The sequence below is a fragment of the Nomia melanderi genome, chromosome 9, assembly GCF_051020985.1.
Source record: "Nomia melanderi isolate GNS246 chromosome 9, iyNomMela1, whole genome shotgun sequence".
Lineage (NCBI taxonomy): Eukaryota > Metazoa > Arthropoda > Insecta > Hymenoptera > Halictidae > Nomia > Nomia melanderi.
In genome coordinates, this window is record NC_135007.1 from 7695400 (window position 1) to 7714498 (window position 19099).

Consider the following 19099-nt stretch of genomic DNA (forward strand, 5'->3'; position numbering starts at 1 on the left):
ATCCAGATCCCACTTCGAAATGTCTTCCTGATGTATGATGGCGGCCTAAGTAGTCTTATCCATCAGCCATTTACTGACACGGTAAACCTCGCTTGACTCGAGCCCCGGGAAGATGGAATCGTCGTTATTTGTTCTCACCGTCGGGTCTGACGTGGGTCATTCACGACCTAAATCCGATTTTCGACGGGATTCCCGCTAATGTTCAGGTTACAGAGGTTTCTGATTCCTACGGCGCAGCCCGCAGTGTTTGTACTCGCTGCTTTGAAATTCATCAGACACTGGGGCAACAAAAAATACGATCCTTGTGTCAACTCCCAACATTATTCCTGAGAAACCTTAGCGGAATTATACAAAACTCAAGATCCATTAATTATTGAATTAAGGAAAAATAGAATTTTCATATAATAGTGTTTAATGTTGTTTTTAGAAACTGTAAGATTGAATATTCGTTACTGAAATACTAGTAACAAAATTTTGTAACTTTAGAGATTTAATTTTAGACATTTTTCTATAAACACAAATATAGTAATTTATAATGATTACTACAACAAAGTGCTTCATAAAATAGAAATGATCACGTCAATTTATATCGCTTAACATTTTTATAGAAATATTGATTATTTCAGACATTAACTCTTTCCCAATGGTACTTTTATTCGCCACGAAACGTTAGTAATTTATTAATCCACATTAGCCATTTTTCGTTTTACCGAATCCATTCGGTTCGTAATATCCACGATTCCGTATATCCTATTATTTATATAATGCTAACGGTAATATTCGGATTCATAGGCACGATTTTCATATCTTTCTCTGATCAGTTACCTATAGGTACATCGATGATTCGCCGAAGCCATTCGATAATCCTGCGTTATATACATATATATAACGACACGTATAACCAGTCCCCCGTATCCAAATCCGCCGGAATGAAATCCCGATAGGTAATATGAAGTCAGGTGTTGAATTACGTTTTTTAGATTTCCCCGCGAAATTTAGGATTACACTTCTCAATTCGTGCTGATATTGGGTTCTAATATTAGATATCGAGGAAAAGAATGTTTCCAATTATAAAGATCCGGAACGGCCGCATTTTCACGATATACTTTCCTACTGAAAGTTCCGACATTCGACGTTCAGAGGACTTCAAATTCGCCGTTCTATCAAAATCTATCTCTCGCTTCTATTACGAGCGAGAAATGAAAGGCTGTTCGAGTGCGAGAGGATTACGCTTTAATAAACTTACATTACACTTACGTGTGCAAGTTATTACACCGTCAACTCTCTTCGGGCAATAGTTATAATGACTTCCTATAAAACGGAATGACTGCGCCGATCGAATAGTCATTCCGGCGATCAAGTAGTCCCGCGTGGTCCATGTAATAAACGCAATAGCGTCACCTTTCCAATTCGTAGGAAAAGAGGATGCGACCGATTTCGCAGTCGATTCTACGCGATGCAATTTCGACGAGCAAGCGTTAATTAAGTAATTAATTGAGTAAAGCGTTCCCGACACCTGTAGAATCAATCGCCGATCGTCGGTAATTTGCACGTTGCTTCATAAATTCGCGAACGTTTATTATATCTCGATTGCATGGCCAATCGATTAGCAAGAATCGTTTCGTCTATGGTCACTCGTTATTGATGACATCGTTCGAAAGATTTTACCTTGAAAAATTCATATTAAACATTTGACATCCTCTAGTAATTTTCTTACTTCGTGCATCAATTTTCGGAGCTCTAATATTGGAATTTTGTCATTTTCAAATATTAAACAGAGGAGAAGCTAAATATACGATTGCAAAAATCATTCCAGAAAGTGTTGATTCAAATTTATTAAAAGCCTTCAACGAAGGACCAATAAAATTCAAGATTGTGAAAACGGAGAACAAACAATGGATGATATCTATGTAAAATAATTTAACATAAAAATCTGACTTTCATTCAACAGAATTCAAGCAAGACTTCGTTTTAACTCAATATTGTCGTCGCTCCTCGTCAGAATTAAATTAAGTTCTGTGTTATCATAAATCAAGAAAGGCCCCGCTCGAAAGGGAAAATCTTCAGGCTTCGTTTAAGATGTTCATCTCGCACTAGCTTCTCGAAGAATTTCGACTCAACAGTTATCGGAAATGAGATAACGGGCGGGCGAGTTTCCCTACGGGCGCGTACCAAAGGGAAATGAAAGTAGTTCGAGAGTCGGCGCCGGAGCACAGATCAACGCAGAAAATCTGCAAACGCGTTCCTTTCCAATCCGCGCTGCCAGCCGACCGCCTGTCTCGCCATGTTTCATCGGTGAACGAAGTGCTAGCCACCCTTTCGACTTGTCTGTTTTCCTCCTGTTTCGAAAGGCCGCCATAAAGGGTCCAGTTATCACGAGGAAACGATTCCATTTTTCACGCCGCATCAGTTCCAATCGACATTCACCCCGTTTTATATACAGGGTGTTCCTGACTAAAGCTTTAACCCTTTGCATTTGAAAGCATTTTGCTAGAAATATTCAACCCTCTTCGGTAAAATATGTTTATTATATGTTTATTGCAACTAATGTAACTAATTTAATCAATAAATTGTGGGACAAAACTATTTTACTTCCATATTTCATACGGTTATGCATTATACGAGGTTCAATATTAAATATCAAACTTTATAATTTTACCGTATCAAACCAAGCGGTAGTTGAGAGTTGCCCCTCGAGTGCAAAGGGTTAATGGTTTAACTGCCATGAATTCCAGTGACGTAATTCTTTACGAAGATTGGGAAATTAATTTTCTTGGTGACAGATTGAGCGAATCGAATTTTGTTGGGTCTGCGGGATACAAAAAAGTTATCAGCGTAATTATTAGTAACAGTGTTAATCTGGAAGATTGAGATTTTGCGTGAAAGGTTAAATGGAATTTATGGAATAAAATAATCGATAGAAAACTTTGTTTCTCAGGTAACTGATTTAGCATGTTTGTGAAATATGTATTCATAGCAAGTCATGGTCAGACAGGCCAGTCGATTCTGACCAAACTACACGCGCAGCTAATTTTCAAATCTGATTGTCTTAGAAATAAAATCTTTTATGAAACAATTCTATTTCATTTTATTTTGTTTCTTCTAGAATAACTTTCTATTGAATTAATGCGTTATATCAGTTCTGAATTTTGATTTCGTAAAAAAGGAAGACTCAATGGAAAAAACTGTTATTGTATATTGTCTGCTTATCATTTTTACATAGGCTCCTCATTGAACGCAGTTTCATCAGTAGTTGGAGGACACCCTATATAATAACATCCCTTCTACGTTTCAAAGGGGCTCCACCAAATTTCCTAAATTGAACAACTAGCGGTATCAGTAGCCGAACTTATTGTTAGTTGCTTTGAAAGCCGGGTCTGTGCACAAGTAACTAACTGAATTGTTACCTAGATTGCAACTGTAACTCACAACGAGTTAACTCGCCAGTATTATGTACTAGTAGCTTTAATCTAGTTTATCCTTATTCATTGTACCTCTACCAAAGGGCCATTGAATTTATTTGCACTTTACCATATTTACCAGTATTAATTACATCATTCATTCATTTATCATAATGTGATTCTACAAAATTTATTATCATTCAATTTCGACAAGTCTTCTCAATTTTTCATGCTGAAAAAATCACTTCAAGTCTCAAAATCCGAAGATAACGTGATTCGTATCATGAAATAAAAAATTTCGCATTTCGCAAAAATACTTTTCCGTGTTCGTGTTAGTAGACGCAAAACGAGAATACTGTTTCGTGAAATAAGAGATGGTGATGCATTGTCGTCATCTTTCTTACTTATTTTCGTGAGTAAAAGGTAGAGGGAGTCAGAAACAACGCAACACAACGCAATGGTAAAGAGACATGAACGCGAATCAAATTCGTCTAGTTGACAACTGCGACTTCAATCTTTTCCGAGGTCAGGCACCCCCCTCCCCGCGAGAAAGAATTTATTTCGCGAAGCTTGTTACGTGCTTAGAGGATGTCGACTGCGGAGGTAATTAATTCTCCAATTTAAGCTCGCGTGATTTATATTAGCCCGTTTTATCTGTCTGGGACGCATTTCGCGTCCCGTAAATCACATGTACGCCTTAACTGGTAACAGACATTTCCGAAGGAATGGTCATTCTGTCTGGAACTGAGTCTCCGGCAAGATACTTAACACTAAAACTATCGGGCTGTTAAACTGACTTTCTGAAATTTCTCTGTGGAAACTCCAAGAGTGCATCCATTGAGACTTCAATTGATTTACAATTCAATTTGCGTATTACTAAATCAATTTCTTTAATCATTTCATTGACAAACATATGTTATCTTTTTAATAATCGCAAAAAGAAGAAATCAGGAATGGGTCATTTTGAACGATGCACTCGGCATTGAAATCTTAATTTTAGTGAATTTATAAAATACATGTACTAGAAATTCTTAGGTACTTAACAGGCACCATAACTGAAAAGCATAGATGTAAGAAATGTAATAATCAGTGATGTCTTTCACATCGACTTTTTCTAAACTACGATTATTAGATTCCAAATTTTATGTATTTTAAAATGTTTATTGTTTTACATACAGATTAGCTCGATCAGTTAAATGTTTTTTCATTGTTTTTAAATAATTTGATGAAGTTGCCTTTCAATTCTCAGAGACAACATTCCTCTGTAACGCAGCAATCCCTTTGTTCCCCGTTTCCGCGCAGCCGCGCGGTTCATTGTCCGCCTACAATTGCATTGTAACAGTGTTAATAGTCGTAAAGATTATCCGTGTACCAAGTGGTACGTGTTTTGGTCCGGCACATATCTCTCCTTGCTTTGCATGCGTGCTTGAACTAAATTCGGCTTGTACCTCCTGTCTACCTGAAGATATGTGCTGTCAATTAGTAAGTGATGGAAACTGGGCGCTGGGGTAGTACGTAGCTATTCTTGATATACGCCCTTCTGTGGTACATCTGACCGAATTGGATCTCTTATTGTAATCGTACTAGATTAAACTATTATCAGAACATTAAAGATAATACCGGGTTTTTATATAAACAAGGTTATTTTATGTAAACAGTCTTTTTACATAAACTTTATCACTCCAACAAATGCAGTAGCAGTGAAGTTCTACATTTCCAATCGTCACTTCTTACAGCACCTTTCAAATCTTCCAATTTCAATGTATAACACGCTAATTATAGGTAACAACATCATAACACAATTTTTAATAATTCCCAATTCTCCCAATTAAAAACTCAAAATGAAATATCATACACAATACACAACAATTTTCCAGTAATTAATAAACTTAATTCATACTTAAACCAATTTCACTCATTCCCTAATTCACGGAAATCATTCACAAATATCTAATCCCCTCTAGACCCCTCAAGGTTCCCTCGCAAAAACGTACACTCGAGATCCCCAATCCACTTATCGTCATCGAGTATCCATCGCACGCGTGCTTAAAAGCGAAAAGCTCGTCACAGATGCGAATCCGGAAAGCTATCATACACAAGCGCGTATTGATAGGAGTCTCATTCTCAGTCGGCGTACGATCCGGTCACGTTGTCAGTGGCGCGCGCTCGTATTCAGAACCGTTCGCATTATGAGCGCCGAGAGAAAACCAGGCGCAATATTTCCCGCGAACGAGCACGGGTGGAACGATCGTTCCAGTAGTCGGCCGTGTTAAAAAATGCTTATTCAACCGTGTCCCTTTCGCGATTGCACGCCGGGAACGGGTTGCAAAACCTCTACCCGGCGAGTTCGAATAAACAGTCATAAATCACGAGGAGCCCGGTAAACAGGGACGTTCGCGCGGTATTCTGCCGGCAAAAATGGGCGACGTTCCGTCGACGAGTGGAAAAGGGAAAAAAATATTGGAAAAAGAGGCGGGGAAGAGATTGGACGTGGTAGCCTGGCGGGAAAAATTCGTCGTCGGTCGCGATATTCGCAAGTATCGGCGCGCCGACTGGGGGGATCGAGGCGCGTCCGCGAATGGAATGCAGAGGAAATGGCGAAAATTTTTGGTTTCAACGCGGCGGATCCAGGTCAAACGTATAAAAAGATAGTAAGCCAGTGCCCCCCTGATGCTGCGTTCACGAATAGACCGGCGGAATTGTCGCTGGGATAGTCGTAATTTACATCGAGCGTCTGAAACTTCGCTGGAACTGGGTCGTAGACGCGGGGGAAAAAGGAAAGGGAGCGGGGCAGGTATCCGGACAAAGGGATTGGTGTTAACGGGTATTTGTTTGAGAGAGGAGTGAAACGTTCCCCGAGGAATATTTAATTCCGAATGGCGGAATGGATTTCTAAATGAGGAATACTTACACCTGACCCTTCATTTACGCATGAATCCGTGGATTCGTTTTACGCGAATGAAAATCACGCAGTCTGCCCGTAGAAGAGAATACGAAATATGGGAAAAGCTGGTGTCAGCTTTTGAAATACATATTTATTTGACATGGCCAAGCAGAAGACAGAATAATGACATTTCAGAACACAAATGTACATTTATTCGGCGTTACTAAATTCAGATCGTGTAAATTAATGTATATGAGAATGTTGAAAAAAGATTTATAAGAATAAGTTACATGCAGAGGAATTTGAATTTGGTTTCTGTTAGGATTGTTCTAATTGAGTTTCTGAATTGGTTGTTTAAGGTAAGAAATAATGGAATATTTGGCTTTTACCCACTTGTATTACTTCGACACATAATTATATATAATATATAATTCGTAATACTGAGAATTAATCGAAATCATTTTGCAACAGATGATTCAATTTTTATTATTCCCCGTTTCATATTATACGAATCAATTTATACAGCTTCCCATTAAGAAAATTCAACATCACCTTCCTTTCTTCAAAAATGTTGACATAAAAAATTTACATAATTATGACAGTCGCAAAGGAAGCAGTAAAACTTTTTCTCCCTTTTATTTTTTCTGTGTGCTTGACATTCACGCGGGAAATATTGGACTGTACGGGCGTGTACGCATAGGCTGACGAGAACAGTACATTATTTAAATTATTTCATGTTTCACAATATTCGCGCTGATATTCCACACCAGAAAACACGTAATAATTCAGTGTATTAACTAATTTGAATAGAAAGCCAGGATATTGCATAATAAGACTTGAAGTGCTTTTTAATTAATAGACTTTCACGCGTGCTCCAACTCCCGCGAAACGAATTTTCGCACAAAGCATCGTGGAACAGCTCTTCGAGCAATTGCCCCGTCGTGAATTTCTATTCGAACCGCACCATTTGAACAACTAATTTTCTGTTCCGCGTCAACTTCATCCCTTCATATTTATTTCTGTTGTTTGCCTATTCGGGAAAGTAAGCCGGCGCAAAATTCACGCAAACGTAGTTATTCATTTGCCGGTTATAAACGTCTCTCGTATAGTTGTCCCTGTGTGCGAATAATCTTCTCGCACAAAAGTACAGTGCCGCGTGAAAAGAGACGCTTTCCGGGCGAGCCGGCGTGAAAGCCAGCCGAGAGTTCCGAACGGTTTCATTGACGCAACGTTTTAAATGGAAATGGAGCTGAAACATCCGTGTCTCGAATATGGAGCGTCGCGAATGAAAGTACAAGCTCGCTATTGGCGAACGACACACTGGCTCACAATGTTCCGAAGGCGGCACGAATTAGAGCACGGCTGTAAGATAGAGCGAAGTGGCGCGGAAATGAAACGCCTATATCGCGCGGTGGCTGTAACGAACCATTCGATTTAACTCTCCAACCGCAGGCAACGTAGAATTCGCGTTTTAAATGTTTTGTGAAATATTCCTTGTAGGCGCATCTGGTTCGTGTCGAGACACGAGAATCTTCCCGTCGCCGGCTAGACGCCGAAATTCGACCCATTCAGTTATTTTTTCGGGGCCCGAAAAGTTGTAGTTCGAAGTCACGCTAGTACAGCTTGCCCTTTCCCAACGACATCCCCACTGCGTTGAAACAGTAAGCGGAAGGAAAGGCCCAGCTTTTTTGTCTCACCAGGCTTTTCCGGCAGATTCACGAACGTCGACATAGACACATCCTAGACCAGTTACTTTGTAGTGTATGAAGTATCGGAATAGAATTACTTTAGTGTACTTTGTAGTTTGAATAGATTAATGTGTGGTGATTATTTAACTAATCTTGTAATATATTTTAGTTCAATCAACTGGTTATTTTTATCACTTAGCAGAATTTTTGGACATACATGTAATTGAAAATAATATAAATGAATTTTCGTCAAATTATAATAATATAGACAATCATTTCTATTACAATTTTGAATTAGTTTAATTATTAAATCAAATTTTTTTACTTGTACGTAAATCTATATTTTTTCCGCGCGTTTACTTGTATTACAAATAATGTCATTGGCAATATAATATAAAATCAAATTTCGAGTTTCGCTCATAACTTCCAAATTAATAGTAATCTTAAACTGATGGATGAAAAGTATCTAATGAAAAATTATAAACATATACACAACGAAGGAATTAGAAACAAGAAATTAAAATCATTGTATACCGTTGCAATATAACTGCCATGTGAAGAGCGCAATGTGATAAAGAACGTGAAATAAATAAAATACTTAGTGTTACTTTGTAGTGCATGAAGTATCGCATTGGAACAGAATTCGTATTTAGCCCTTCGCAGTTAACACGTTAACTGTCACGCAATTTCATAGAGCAAAATACTCAAAATAGAAAAAATATAACATTAAATCATTCGATTGATTTGCATTATTATTATTATACATTGATCTAGCTGAATGTCACCGCATTTGATAGCATTATTTATAATATAGAAATGTTTTTAAACGATCATCGTTTAATTGTGTAACCTATAGTAATTCGATTTGGTTGGGGGTCACCGATGACCCTCATGGCATTCAACGTGTTAAGGGAAGGTGGTCCTTGGACCCCTCGGACGAAATTTAGTCAGCACAGCACGTGCAAAATAACGAGGAGTTCGAACGATCCGAACGATCGACCACGAGCGATTTCCACATTCCCACTCAACTCTTTCGTCCCTGAATATGTATTGTTGCGCCCGGGTGTACTCACTCGTGACATCATTAAAGAATGCTAACAGAAACATTGTTTATTACAAATGTACAATATTAATTATTTACAAGGCAAGACTTTCGGGAGCTCGTTACGATACGTCTGTTCTCGTCCACAGTTCACCGAAAACGATTTTTTTACTTAATAGTTATTAAAAGGAAATTACTAAAGTGTACCTATGTTTAACGTTTCTAGGTGGTGTCGCCTTTTAATTGACTTTTAACCTCCCTCGAGTATTTTATCAAGTTATTATTAGTTATCATCTGTCCCGTTATTTATTAGTCCCATTAGTTAGTTAGTCCTTATCTAATTTTTATGGCGTATCTGCATAAAAAAGATAAAACTAACCTACGATTTCATACGGAAGAACCAAATACTCGTCCGCGATTAAAGGCTTAATGAAATTTCCGCGGCCGCTGGGCGGTTTTTTTCATCCGAACGACTCATAAACGCGTTTGCTCTCCTCGGAACAAAAGGCTTGTATTTCTTAATGAATTTTTCTCTGCAATTAACCTCTCGTCCTGTACTCTTTTCATGTTGTTTTTTTCCTCCTTCCACTTTTTTGTTCCTATTTCTTTCTTTGGTCAATGTTTCTTAGGAAACGAATTCCTTTTCAATCGTTCCAAGCAATTTACACAGGCGACGCAGCGTTAACGCGACTCGCTGTGTACTTTAATCAATGTTATGCTCGCAACCGTGTAATACCTCGCGATCCTTCTGCAAATTTGCTGATGCTTATGTTTGTAACTGTTTGTAGCTTGACGACGTACAAATTAACGCGATAACGGGTGATAGTGCCCTTCTAACGGCAACGTCTGATATTGCATTTTGTAATTATGAATACTGCGCTTTTCTTTCGTAAAAGGGTTCACCTTTTAATGCAACGATTAAGATGCAATTGTAAACTTTGTTTAATTGCCGTTTAATAGTAACGGTTTTTGTACCCTGGAATCCTTTATTTGATTCTCACTTTTATTAATGTCCAACTTGATTATTTCATTTCTCGTTAAGAAGAAAAGTTAAATCGGCATGTCTAATAACTTTAATCAGTAATTTTTAAATAATTCCTTGTATATAACAACAAAATTATGTTTATAAAAGATTGTTTTAAACAAAGGTACCTCTAAACTATACCGATATTTTAATCGTTCAAAAGCCAATGCGGTTAAGTCGATTTTTTTATATTTTCTGATTTTTGTAAATTTTAATGGTATAAATAATATTCCTTTTAGTCATTAAACGATTTACTCGTTCCTTTGTTTTTTCTAGGTCAGAAAGTCCCTTCTTTTATAGCTTCTGAATATGTTGCATAATAATTTCATGAGACAAAACATTAATTTTCTCAATTTTTCTTCTCTGGATTCAACCGCATTGGCTTCTGGGCAACCCATTTATCAAACTCATATAAATCCATTTCGAATATTCCAAGATTAGACATCCCTGCGCTCAATAAATTATCACCATTATTCCATTCACAAGATCCGTCAACGTCTCGAACAAAAAGCTACCCGGCGCGAGCAAAGCGAAAAACGGAATAAAAAAAGAGAGAGCTCGGGAGTGAGTGGAGGGTGACTATAGAAATTGCATTAAGGCGGGCTCGATATCGCACGAAGTGAAACGAGCCAAAAAATGTTCGTCGACAGGACCGGCGTTCTAACGAACGATCTTTTATTAACGACAGCGCGGCCGAAACGAACCTGGATTGGGGGGTGATAATAAGGACGAAAGACAGGGGCGAGCGGAGGGAGCGTCGGCCGGTAACATTGTTGTTGGTTAAGCCGGGAGATAGTCGTGATTTAGAACTTGGACGCAGGACAGTCGGGGTGAGAAAGGGGTCGGTTCCTCGACTGCGCGGGGGTGTAGCGGCAGAAACGGTCAGGACGAAACGGGTAAATGCGCGTTCCCGGCAGGAACAATGCTGAGTGGTATGTATATCTGGAGGCAGACAACCGGCCGACTGTTCGACCAACCAGTGATATCCAAGCTGCCAGCCGGCAATGGCAATGGGCCATGGGGATACCTCGTAATTGCCGGCTGGTCCTCAAGTGGCAACGACGGCGGTCAATTTCACCCCCATGCCACCTTCTGCCCGCAACCCCCCTCGGTCTCGCTCTTTCTCTCGCATCGTCTCACTGTCTCACTTTTTGACTCTCTCACTTACTCTCCCTTTTACTCTCTCACTCTCTTTTTGAGACTTTCTGACTTCCAATCGTTCAGTTGCTTAGTATTTTACTATGTCACTCCCTTTCTCTCTCGCTCTGTTGCGTTCTCACTCTCGCATTCTTTCACTCTCTTACTCTCTCAATCTGTCATTCTCTTGTTTTTCACTCTTTCATTCTTTCATTCTCTTACTCTCTCAATCTGTCATTCTCTCGTTTTTCACTCCTTCATTTTTTCACTCTCTTACTCTCATTTCGTCATTCTCTCGTACCCTCTGACTGCCTCATTCTCTCACTATCTCATTCTATCGCTCTCACGCTCTCTCGTTTACTCTGCCACTGTCTCACTCTCGCGCTAATTCACTCTTTTAGTATCTCACTCTCTCGCTCACCCCGGAACCGCGACACCGCAGAGACCCCTTTTGCGCACAGCATGAAGTACCAGGATTTGCCGAGGATTATGCTGGACACGGGGGGCACGCCGTAATTCGGCGACCCACCGATCGAGCAATCGAAGAAACACCAGCTTTTCCGCCTCGATTGCGTTTTCTTCCATTTCCGTTTTGTTGAGTTCCATAAAGTGTTCTTTTTAGGACAGCTTGATAAGGGATGGAATGGGGGTTGATCCTACGAGAAAAAATTAATCGGAAATATAAGTTGGAATTTTTTTGCAGGGGATTTCGTTTTCGAGATAATCGCGTTTGAAAGTCCGGTACACGTGCCGTGTCTGCTCATGACGTACCGTTTCTACTTCGAGGAGGCACTCGCGTGCGGTCCGAACCTTCGAAGTTGATTATCTTCGTAACGAGTTCTACGTGGGAAATTTATTCTGGATTTTTGAGTTCGTTTTTTTTGTATTCTATTGCATTGTTCTTCAAATAATGTAAGACATGCTGTGTGTGATATTATTTCTAAATATTTATATATTTCTCGTGAGGTATAGAATATTTAGATATTCACGTGAAATATTTGAAATAAAACAATAATCATTGTTTTCCTGAAATTCTGAAATTTACAATCAATTAATATTCCTGATTGTTTGCTACAAATCTCCAATAATCTATCGACGAAGATTCATTTACTAACTTGGAAAAACAAATATGGAAAACGAAATCCTGACGAGGGTTTTTTTTCCATCCGTCAGCGTTATCGTTTCACGAGGATCCTCTTAAATATTTTAGTCCACGGAACGGACCGATGTGTCGCGTATTTACGGATTACGACATCTGCTTTTCCGCAAAAATTCGCGGCGTGAATCAAGATGGACGCCTTCTACGTGAGACATGTACATATAATGCCGTCAGGATTTGCGGGGATTACCAGGGACACCGTAAGTCTCGTTTTCTACGGTATCCGATCGATCGGACGAACAACGGCCGGAACCACCTACTTTCTTCTTGCCGGAGGTACGGGACCAGACGTTCAAAGTTCAAGGACGTGCCTACTTAGTCCGTTAAATCTTGATTGATGGTCGAGTCTTTAGCGTGGTACTTTCTTCGGTAGACCGCCGACCTTTGGTAACCGAGAAGATCAGAGTAATGCTCCCTTACCGGCTTACACGACTCAAGGTTCCCTAACTCTTTTCTGAATTTTCGAATTTTATGTGATACATCCCATCCGTAACATTAATCGTGGATGATGATTGATGCACGTTTAATTACGGGGTAGTCGAAGCTTTTCACTGAATTTTACACGCTTTCGCTTTCTTTTTCATGCAACCCCTGCATTCTTGGATTTCCAACTTTCCTTTTTCAGAAACGCTTCGAACTATCTTGTACTACAAAGATATTATAAAAATACAATATTTACTTTCTTCGATTCAATATAATTCAATTTATTTTTAAACGACCGTTGCGATTGTCGCTGGGTGAGATGTTAGAAAAAACAGATGTACAGGATAGCCTGCAGGAATAAAAGGTGAAAAAAGGCGGCGGTTTATTCAACAGCGATGATGCAAGCGTGTTCGTTTGACCCCTAAATTGTACGGTTATGTCGTCACGTATAGTCCACAGAGTTGCGCACTTTCCGCAATTTTCTGCTCGGTGGCGACGGTGAAATCGTTGGCCCGACGTCGACGGCGGTCTCTCAAAAGTCCACTCTCGGTCTACGGTCTCCGCGCGAGCGACGGGCCAGCTTCTGGATGAAGAGATGCTCGCTCTAGGGTGAAGGAGTAAAAAAAAGTGGGAAAAAACGAGCGGTGCCAAAACTTCTGCCTCTTTATTATGCCATTTGGAATCGGGTTGAAGTTCATTTCGCATGATAATGGGGACATTTTGTGTCGCTAAAACGATATTATCGGCGGGTCGAGAGCACCACTCTTTGGAAACCATCCAAAACCAGTCAGGACGAGTGTCGCCCGATGAAATTACCTCCGTAACGCATAATGTCCCCGCAGAAACATCATCGGGACACGATTGACTTGACTTCACTGTGGGAACAAAAAACTACGACCGCGGTTTTCGTAGTATTAATTACTCTTGGGAATCGAGTGTCCGGGAAATCTGTCCGATTCTTCGAGCGTGGTGCTCTTGGAAGCTGAACGGCTGCTGCGAGCATAGCCTGTGATGATTCAACTACGGATCTTTATGGAAATTCACGCTTTTATTAATAGATTTTGGAATACCGCAGTCACCGATCAATTCATTTTCACCGTGATCCATGTAAATTCAATACGAATGATATAGGAATGATATGAAACTTTATTAAACCGACTAACCTTTTATTGAAACATTTTTTTTTTCAATTTTGTATATATTGAAAGTTATAACAGTTGAAATTATCTATACCAGCCTTCGAAAGTAATTCCATTTTCCATATGCACGATGTTCTATATAATACTACACTTGTATAAACTTCCTGTAGATTAATTATAATTCACTTGCACTAATTACGTCTAATAGTTTGATTACAGGTAAATTCGTATTTGACCATACAGCCCTGTTTTTAATTACAGCTTACTCGATACTCTTACTATCGCAGTGTTTCTCTTCCCGGTAATTGTTTATCGTTTCCATTAACATTGAACTAGGTTCAAAACTGTAGTACCAAGTGAAACACATCAATGGAGACGCATAGTTCATCAGGGGTTAATTATTCAGATAGAATGATATCTGTATTCGTAGCCGTAATTCGCGGAAGCGTTTGCGAGCTTAAAAGTGTTTTAATGCACCTGTTACGGGGGAAAGTCTAATTACACGGTTCCAGTTGCACGTAGTATTGCGGTCCCGTTCGGAACGGCCCTCGTAAATCTTCGGCTAATAGAGAAAAATGATGGGAACGCGGCAAGTTAATCTGCAACGGTGTACGCTGGCCGGTGGCCGGTGTCGTTGGTATCGCAGTAAACACGCCGAAAAAGTCGTAAAGAGGCTTCCGGAAAAATACGTACTACCAACGACGAACGCCGCCATTATCGAGCTAACGGGCTGGATGAGATGAAATTCGTGGACCGTTATCGCGATTTCATTTTCCACCTGATTCCTCTCCGGAACACGCTACGCGAGGTGCGAAGATCCGCGTGCGTTCGACGCCATATTTAAATATTCGCCGTGATTCAACGATTACGAATGACAAGAGGAAAATTAAAATCCATCGGTGATTTTTCGACACATGTCGCAGCAAGTGAAAATATTTTTTAATATCAGATATGTCTATATTATTCTCCCTTTTGAATATTGATAAACTGCAAAATCAAATAGAGGAATATTAACAATCTTTTTATCGTGCAATGATATCCACGGAAAACACGAGAAATGATATTTTACTCGGTAACAAAGAGTTTCACAAACGGTTGCGATATTTTGAATATTATTTAAAAATACATAACAAGCAATTTTATGTGATTTTTTACTTGATAGTTCGAAGTTCCGGGTGGATAATGAAACGATGCCGATGCAACAGGGTTTTTCAGCTGGCGTCGTTAATTTTTATATACTATTAAACGAGCAGTTATCATATTTGTATTGATTAAAATGGCACAAAAGAATCGATTATGTTTCGAAAACAAAATAATCCAATTGATTCCGGAATACGATTACCGGGAGCGGGAAGTATCTGAATTGCTTGTTGCCTATTAAATTGCTCGAATTAGTTGTCGGGTAATTAGTCCGAGCAATTGAGTTTCCGCTTTAATTTGGATTGCCATTCGGCGCGTCATTTTTTCCATAGTTTTTCCCCCTCGGGTTTACGCGCCGCCCCATTAATGGGCGAAACCGCTGCCCGTAGATCCGAGATATCACTGCGTAATGTCACCCCCCTCCCTCGAAAATTGCGAACCGACGTTTTAATTTTAGATAAAAGTGAAATAACTCCCCGTGGACAGATAAAGCCTGTACGTACACGCGTCGTTGGTTCCGCAACGCGAAAGCAATTGTCACATATGACTCCTCGCGTCCGTTTTTCGAATCTCTTCTGATATCGTACAGACAAGAGCGGTTTTGACTTCACTATTTTTTTAATGCTTTATATTTTGAATGTTCTACGTGCTGCTATCTGTCGGGAACGAACGCTTGTTCGATGTTATTCGAAAGAAGTGAGAACGTCAAGCTACAATCGTATTTCATTTCGGAATTTTCCTTTTATTGTCATACCAGTGTCAAATTTACCTTGACGACCCTATATTTCTATTGTTCTTCTATAATAAAGAAGATAGTTCCAAAAAGTTTTTTCTTATTATTCGTACTGCATGTTCCTTTCTAAAGGAATGTTTAACATAGAGCAAAGAATGTAAGAATAGTAAAATTTGTTTTTAATCTTAAAATATTAATGAAGTAATAAAAAATCGTTAATAATATCATGTTTAAGCTATTGGATATACTGTTTATGTCTATTATATCATTTTGTTGTAATTGGGAAACGTATGAATGGATATTTATTATTTGAAATAGAAGGAAATTGAATAGAGTTTTGAAATATATTAGGAAAATGGAAACTGATATCTAAGAAGTTATTATGATCATTCCCTTATTTTTCGTATACTCGACCCCTGTTCGTTTTGCCGAATATCTTCGTAATAGCTGGAAGCCGTCATGAAGATTAAAGATATTGAACTCGGCAGGCCTGGTTTGTGACATATAGAACGACGTTTTAATTTCAGATAAAACGCAACTTATCGTTCAGGCAAGATAAAATTCCAGCTGCATTCTAACGGAAATCACTCGTGCTAGCTTCCAATAATTTTTTCGAAGCCATTCATCTATAAATATACCAGAACGAACACCTGGAATTAAATTTTTCTCTTTGCTAGGTATATAAAATTCAATAAACGCAGTAACCTAATTAGAATTAGTAAATTTCATTACTCGATTACTAATAAAATTAATTATTTTTAATAAGTTCATTAATAATGAATTCTTGGAAAATAAATAGAACCTTAGTCTCCCCAGTAATTATTTGATTACGTGAAAAAGAATATTATAATAAAGTAAACTTCATTTTTATAAAATTATATGTGAACTAAATTAGTAAAAAACACGTTACACGAAGAATAATTATAATCAAGGTACAACTCCACGTGAAACTTGTTTCTCAATGTAAAAAAGCGACATCGTAAAAATTGTCGTCCGTTCTCTCGCACGAGTTTTTTTACATCAGACCATTTTCAAACGTTAATAAACTTGCTGCGAATGAAATAAAACGATGAGAAAATTTAACAAAACCGTAAATAAAAACATGAATTGTTTATCAATTCCTGTTGATGGTCCTGCAGAAAAAACAGATCCTGATGTAAACATTTTTAAACGATAATGTTATATTCCCAATATTCATTAAATTTCCATTTCTGTAAAATTTACAAAAGGTACCTACTCATTAAATATTTCCTCGTACTAAATTTATCTCCGCAAAAATATATTTACTGAAAAAAATAATAGTACAACAAATTGTACACTTAATATTCTTGATACTATTCATCAAATTGTGTTCACGTAAACATTCAAAAAATTATAATAAATACTTTTCGCCTTGAAATTTCCCCAAATATTTCATTCACTTCGTTGTTTATACGCTTTTACCAACTGGAAACAATACTTGGCATCCACCGTGCGAATACTTTTAATAAATTTCTCATTAGTGTTTTGGTAATGTTCCGCTGGAAACCGCCGTAAAGTTTCGACAGAATGGGGACGACCGTGGCGTGTTTAATTCATTAAACCAGCCAGGAACAGGTCCGAATCGAACTAACGTTTATAACTCCGGCGACACTAAATTAATGAATTTGTAAATGTATACGCGCGGAATGTGTTTTGCCTAAAGACTCAAAACGGTCCTGATAGTTCGCCGCGACAGGTCCTGCTATCAGTTTCCCATATTATCGACCGTTTAACTCTGCGGTTCCGTTGTGCGTCACATCAGTTATCTTTATTTAATAATAACGAGCAATTAAATGCAACACGGCCGAATGGACAGGCGATACAACCATGTATGAGACAATGAATCGTATTTTATCATACGTGAACCTGTTTGAACAGTATTATCTCTCTTCTGAATTGCGGCCTCCATTGCGGTTTTCATCATTCTTTAATTACCACATTTTTCATACTAATAATATATTAGCGAAATTAATCTATTACCTTTTAATACCTTCTATATAGCCAATGAAAATTCATCGTATATTCTCCAACGGGAAACTCCGAAATAAATCATTTATTAACAAAAAAATTTTAATTTTCGGTTGGAAATATAAATAAATAAATTTTTCCAATTTCATATAATATTTATGAAATTTTCATTATTAGCTTTTTTTAAATCTTTTCTATAAAGTAACTTCCTCTCTTGAAAGTTATTTCATCATAGACAATTACTGATACAATCGATAGTGTCGTTCAAAAGTTGGGCTAAATCGTTTTTAGAACTTTTCTTACATAACAATGGCTTTAAGAATACTTTCTCATTACCACATATAAAGGACACATTGGATGAAAGGAGACTGAAAAAAAATCAACACCATCTATCCTTTATACACATTCTTTTAGAAACAAATAATTCAAAGGTTTTCAGTCGGAGTGCTGAAAAAAGAAAATAATGCTTGTTTTTTATTATAATAATTTTATATGGCATTTAACATGTTACACTTTGTATTTGGTCGCCATTCCCTTTGCATTAATGACAGCACATCGATGTGATGTGGACTCAATTCCAAAAACGATCTGGCTGGGAACTTTTGAATACCACTGTATTTCTGCTTATTAGAGCAAAACGTAGGCAACACGATACAATAGAAGAATCTCAAATAATCCTACTAAATACATGACACATCAAATTTCATTATTTTCTACGTTATCTTTATTTATGAACCATGAACATTACAATGATATTATTTTATGTGCTGTAAATTTCACAAGATTTCGCGGAATAGTGGATAACGGAAAACAATGGAAATCAGATTTCGGTGAAATTGTAACGTTACAGCTGTTCACAGGAGTATAACAAAAATATTCCGGCCATGTGCCGGCCAAATGTTTGATAATTCCTGTAAAAATATCAATACCTATTTGAACCGCTCGTGCAATTTAACGACGAATGATCCTACGTAACGGAGCGGTACTAATGACGGTGATTCATACATGTATTTCAGAGACGGTCGAACAGTACGCATGGGTTTCACGGTTGGTCAGTCCGGTGCAAGGCAGCCAGACGGATCAATATCACATTACTATAAATAATTAATAGGCACGCCGGTTCCTATGCGTGATGTGTACTCCTAGCTATTTCAATTTTCTGCGCTGTTGAATTCACGCTGCCACGATAATGTTAATTGCGCGCCGCGGCCGCGAAAGGAAGACACTGCGACCGCATTGACAGTGTGGCAAATCTGTCATCGTTGGATTGCAGATCTTTATACAAATTCGCGTTCGCGTGGGAACGTTTTGGATGACAGGAGTCAGACGCGAATTAGTTT

General features: G+C 38.4%; 1 protein-coding gene across 1 annotated transcript in view; it reads left to right on the plus strand.

Annotated features, from left to right (window-relative positions):
- Positions 1-19099, plus strand: part of timeout (circadian regulator timeout) — a 205058-nt gene that overhangs the window by 150395 nt on the left and 35564 nt on the right. The gene's annotated exons all lie outside the window — the stretch shown is intronic.